This window comes from Gallus gallus, chromosome 1, assembly GCF_016699485.2.
Source record: "Gallus gallus isolate bGalGal1 chromosome 1, bGalGal1.mat.broiler.GRCg7b, whole genome shotgun sequence".
Classification (NCBI taxonomy): domain Eukaryota; kingdom Metazoa; phylum Chordata; class Aves; order Galliformes; family Phasianidae; genus Gallus; species Gallus gallus.
This window is the reverse complement of record NC_052532.1, coordinates 146,467,283-146,473,229: the sequence shown is the minus strand read 5'-3', so window position 1 is coordinate 146,473,229 and position 5,947 is coordinate 146,467,283. Positions and strand designations below refer to the sequence as shown.

At 44.0% G+C, this 5,947-nt stretch overlaps 1 non-coding gene across 1 annotated transcript; it reads right to left on the bottom strand.

Annotated features, from left to right (window-relative positions):
• Window positions 1-3,946: 3,946 nt before the first annotated feature.
• Window positions 3,947-4,019, bottom strand: TRNAF-GAA. The gene has a single exon. It is a non-coding gene; the product is annotated as a tRNA-Phe (tRNA).
• Window positions 4,020-5,947: the final 1,928 nt, after the last annotated feature.

Sequence of the window (5,947 nt, the reverse complement as noted above, 5' to 3'; positions counted from 1 at the left end):
CAGTCAGGACTCTGGATTGCTCAAGCTCTCTTTGCATTGTGAATTCCACTCGTCCATCTCTCCCTGGCTTTATCAGCAGGCTTCCAGGTGACAGAGGATGAAATTTATCTCATCTAACGTTAGCCATCTATTGATTGCCGAAATCTACATTTAACTGGTCACCAAAGGCTCCCTCTACAGGGTCCTCTCCTAATGGAGAGAAATAGCTGCTTTTAAGATGCAATTCACTTGGCTTGTTTTCTGTGCTCACATTAGGACAGAATGAGTTGCATCACACAAAGGCATAACCTTCTTCATTTATTTATTGTTAGGGGAGTCTAGGGTTCAGTGGTATTCAATATACATTAAAGATCTGTGTTTAGACAGAGGAGTCCCACCTGGTTTCCCACTCATCCCTCACAGGGCCTTGCAGTCCAGCTAAACTTCACTCCCACAAGTCAGGAGAAGACTGCAATGGGAAATCACTACTTAAAGACATCCACTTTGCAAGTTCCAAGTTTGATTACACTTTGCTTCTCATCTCTCCAAGTGCATATGATAGCTGAAGCACGTGTATATATACAGTTTGTTTAAAAAGATCCTAAAATCATAGAGTGCTTCAGTATAGTAGACATGCGTGACAACTGTTTCCACAGCCTTAGATAAATGTTATGTTAAAATTGCTGATACACTTTTACACTTGAAGTCATATACTGCCTGCACGTAGTTCTATTCATTTTTGTCAGAGATAACGAGCAGTTCCATTTCCTTTGCAATATCTTTCTTTTCTTGTCTTCTGCCTTATACCCTCATTTAACATGACTGAGAAAACTCTTCAGAGATCAGGAAGCAGCATCATCAGTCAGCGAACAATGGAACGTGTCATTTTATACCCAAATAGATATATTTTTTCCATTGCATATCAGATGTACAATTTACAATGTACAGATCGTGGTGAAGTGAGAGTCAATGTCTTCTCCTACATAACTAGCAATAGGATTAGAGGGAATAGCCTCAAGTTGTGCCAGGAGAGGTTCAGGTTGGATGTAAAGAATAATTTATTCTCCAGAAGAGCAGACAGGCACTGGAATGGGCTGCCCAGGGAGATGGTTGAGTCACCGTCCCTGGAAGTGTTCAAGAGTTGTTTAGATGCTGTACTAAGGTACATGGCTTAGTGGGGGAAATATTGGTGGTATGTGGACAGCTGGATGGGATGACCTCAGAGGTCTCTGGCCACCTTGGTGACCCTATGGTTCTATGAAGGAACAGGGATGAAAGCTTAAGATACTTATAGTTTAAGTAAATACAGTACTGACTGGTAGACAAAACCATCCTTAGTAAGGAACTTCACAGCTGACAAAGAATGTGTAAATAAAGTCAAGGAGATCTACCACTCAAGATCACCACTGTATCTGCACCAGAGCTGTAGACACTGCCTGCCCAAAGGGTGCCAAAGATTTCTTTATTTCTAGAGCTATTTCATCAGTTTCTAAATGAGACTAACTTTCAAGATAGTAATAGAATATAAGGTAGGATTCACTTAGTGAACTTGGGCATCCAGGAGATAAAGAGCAAAATTTCAGTTACTGTGTGGTTCCCAATAATTGATCAAGGGAAAGAAGCAGCTCTGCAGGATGACACATCTCATTCTCAGGCAGGCATCGTGGAGAGGTAATGACCCGTCTCTGCCCTAATTTCTCTGCCTTGACCATCAGAGGTGGCAAGGAAGACTAACACAGACACTAAACTTAAATGCCTAAAGTGAAGAGAGATTAATCCCGCTGTATACAGCTGTGGTAGGAGACAATCTGATTTACGTACAGCAGGTATATGCTGACAAAATGTGAAATTAAACGTTCTAAGGCCTTGACCTTACGTTTGTCCTAGAGCCAGTTCTAGAAGATACTCTTCTCTCACTATTTTTATTCAAGATACTAACATTACTACTTCTCCTAACAGAAAATATGGAAGGGAACAAAAGACATTCATCCCCCACGTCATGTGGGCTAGCCCTCAAGAACATTGCCAGTCAAAGCAATGAATGTGCTGAATGTGCCCTTACTTCGTGCAAGTACATACATGGTACATCCAAACAAAAATACACTGTTTCCCCTGAGGTTCACTGAGGAATAAAGATAACTCTGATAAGCACAGCAGGACTTACGGTTAAAAGTTCACAACTGCCCCAAATCTGTCTTCTAATCTATACTATAAATTCTGTATTTCAACATTACTGTGGAGCGTGAATTCTGTGTTACTACCAAAGCACAAAGCAGGAGCCCTGAGATGCATCGGTGGGCTGAGGGAACATGAAAACTCCTGAGGAGCTGGGTCAGAAAAGGCTTCCTTCCATGGGGCTCCTGAGCTGAACTCAAGCAGATAAAGCTTTTCTAACTTGCTAACTCAAAGCAAATAAAAAAAAAAAAAAGACTGGATGGGTAGTGCCAGATTCTAGAAGTGCATCATCAGCTGCATTTTTTTTTTTCTTTTTAAATGCATTTCTTCCCCAGAAAACTGCAAAGCACAAATCTAGTTCTTTTTTATAAGATCAGATAACAGACAGATGACAGGTATGGCTTGCTATTAAGGGGGAAAAAAAAGTCTTAAAGCTCAGCGTGAGTCCTGACTTGTGTTTTTTAAATCCCTTGTATTGATCATACTGCGTATCTAAATGAGATTTAATGGATGCCTGTAAATAGCACAGGCTACCAAGTCAAGAGACAGATACAAATCCTTTCTAACAGACCGATTTTCAGTCTGAGAGAGCAAATTTTATGACATGTAGAAGTAACGTTTGCTTGCCACAGAGAGGCAGGCAAGGCAGCAACAAGCACCGGGAGGGCAGCTGCCCACATGGACAAGGGGAGGACTTACTAGAGGAGGCAGATGCAGAAGTCTGGGGGCAGGAAGGAGGAGAAGGAGCGTCTCGTCTGCAGTTTCTATTCACTAAAACCAGAGATTTGATAGCTGAGGATGGTCACGGACAAAGCAGATGACCCAAATCCCGCAGATTTTGGATATCTCTTAGTTTTATTAGCTTCTCCCACCTCAGGCCTGCAGCCTTACTCTGCGTGTGCGCTATCCAAATCCCACACCAAACAAGCTCCCAGGCAACAAACAGGACCCGAGGAAATGGCCACAAGTTGTACCAGAGGAGGTTTAGGTTAGACATAAGGAAAAGCTTTTTTCTCTCAGAGAGTGGTCAGGCACTGGAACGGCCTGCCCAGGGAGGTGGTGGAGTCGCCATCCCTGGCAGTGCTCAAGAGGTGTCTGGATGAGGAGCTACCAGATATGGTTTAGTGGCTTGTGGTAGCAAGGAGGACAGTTGGAGTAGATGATCCTGTAGGTCCTTTCCAACCTTGTGATGGTTCTAAGAACTGGATTCTGTTGTCAGCATCCCTGCGGCAGTCACGCTCAGTAGTGCATGGTCTCTCCGAGTTTCTGTTCAACTTCACAAAACCTCTGAGGAGGAAACCGCTGTTGCAGGTAAGATGAAACAATATCAAATGAGTGAAAAAGGCTTAAAAAATCTTTAGGCAAAATAGCAATATAACAACAACCTAATAGACTCAAAGGGAGGGATATATCTGGAACGGTTGTAACATCTTACCTAGGGAACTAAGCGATGGTTTTGGCCGAAAAACAGATGCCAGGCTTACAAACACACTTCAGAAAAATCCGAACGATTGGCTCCACCGTGTAAGTGAAGAAATGAGGAGTTGGGCAGACAGCCCGCACGGGTCGGTTACATTCAGCGCTGCTGCGATTCCAGCCGGCTGCCGGCAGAGGGCGCTGCTGCCCGCTCGGCCCACACGTTCAGCCTCCGCGTCCTGTTTGTCCACGCGTGAGGGGAGTGAGGCCGCCCCGCTTGAGAGGGGCGCGGCGTTCTCAGTGCGCGGGAACAGCCCCGGTCTGTCGATGTCACCGGCGTGTACGGAGAGCGCGGGGGAAAAAAGAAAACAGAGCTTGCCGAAACCCGGGATCGAACCAGGGACCTTTAGATCTTCAGTCTAACGCTCTCCCAACTGAGCTATTTCGGCTCTCGGTGTGAGGCATTCCAGGAGCTACCACAAATCCATTTTTCTTCGCAGTTTACCTACTTGCTATATTTTCAGGCAGACAAAATATTTTTGGATGCCCTATGCTACCAGACACGCCACAAACGACAACAGCGCCTCAACGCAAAGACAGCATTAACACAGAAATATACAGCGTTTATACTCAGAAGTGCTTTGCCTGCAACGCCTTGGGGAGAGCAAAAACAAGAGTATGCTGTGGGATTCAAGGGCATTAGATCAGCAGTGTTTTCACCTCTAAGCTATCAAGAGCTGTATTCTGAAGCCTGACCAGCCCCACACAGAGCTGGTGTACCCGCACACAAGGATGAAGTGCAGCCCCAGCTTCATTTGTCAGTGGTTTTACTTTCCTTACACCGTAAGGAAAGCTGCGTCTACAAAACCTGCCAAACGCAGCCAAGTGTATTTGTAACGAAAACTAGCTTATTCCCACAGTTAGGCATTTATTCCAGCCCAACATGTCTGTAAGGGCATCCCTTGCTCACACTTCCTGTGCTGTGTGGAAGGAAACTGTGCCACTGCCCACTGCTTCACTCTCCTATCAGCCCAACAACCAAACACAGCCCTCACGCAGTCTAGCAGACAAGGCCCCACAGGCCATCATTCCCAGGGCAGGTGGGCAGCAGATGGTGCTTCCTCAGGTGCCTGCTTCACCTGTCTTCCACTGCTGTTGCAAGAGATCTGCAGGTTTTGTGCATTAACACCATAGGAACGCTGATTTTCCCCCATTGCACGCTCTTCAAGGCCATGGCATTTTAGAAGTTACTTGCTGAAGTACTTATCCATCCCACAGCAGTAACCAAACAGATGTGGAAGGCTTTATTTCTGAAGCCTGAGTCTCTTCTCTCATAGAAGCTGGACAAAACCCCTCTTTCACAGGCCAGCCTTTCTCCTTTAGAAAGCTTCACCCATTTAAGCAATATAGACACCTACTCCATTTATTTAATTAGGGCAACCTCAGCTTCACAGCGATTCACATCTTGAGAAAAGTAGACTGAAAACTTACAGTGCTCACAGGATTTTAACATAACCACCTTTTCCTTCGTCATAGCTCCCAAGTAAAATGTGAGTCAGAACCCTAGGGCATTACAGTTCCCTACATTAACAGTTCATTAACTGATCCTTTGTCATTTTCTTCCTGTAGCAGAAGACAGGAGGTTAGCAACAAAATAAGCAGCTTTCTTTACGAGTAAAGACTTTTCCTTGAGAAATGAATGCTACCAGAAAACTCACCCAAAAAAAACCATCTAAGTGCAATGTAATCCAGCAAGGCATTATTGTCCCACCTTTATTGTCCCACCTTGTCACAGATACAGCATGTTCCTAGGCTTTAGAATACATACTTGGTGTAGAAGTTTAGAAGCTTACTACTCAGCCCTAAAATGATTCTTATTAACCAACAGTAGCACTCTATCAACAGCACCATACAACACAGAAGCAGCATGATGCAATTAGGAGCATTGCAGTTCCAAAGGCAGCACTACCATCAGCAGAGGCAGGAGTACTATTTTTAAGTGTTCAGTTACTTCCAAAACTCTGGCATGGGCGAAGCTGAGGTAAATGCCTCACACTATTTCCTTCTGCATAAGGAAAACACTTCAGCATATACTTGTTTTGATTGTTTATTTCTGAGAGACTTTAGAATTCAGAATAATTCCCATTTGTGGCAAGAGACCACTTCAGAGATTGGAGTGCTTAAGCATCTTTACCCTACGCTTTCACAGCTCTACATGGCAGAAGTGTCTGAAACTGTGTTAAATACTTACATGTCCTGATAAAGGCAAGAAGAGTTTCTCATTTTGTATATCTCATTTCAAATATCAAACAAGTGAAGAACCTTTTCCTTCAGACAAAGGAATAATTAAACAAAGGAAAAAACCATACAACGTATC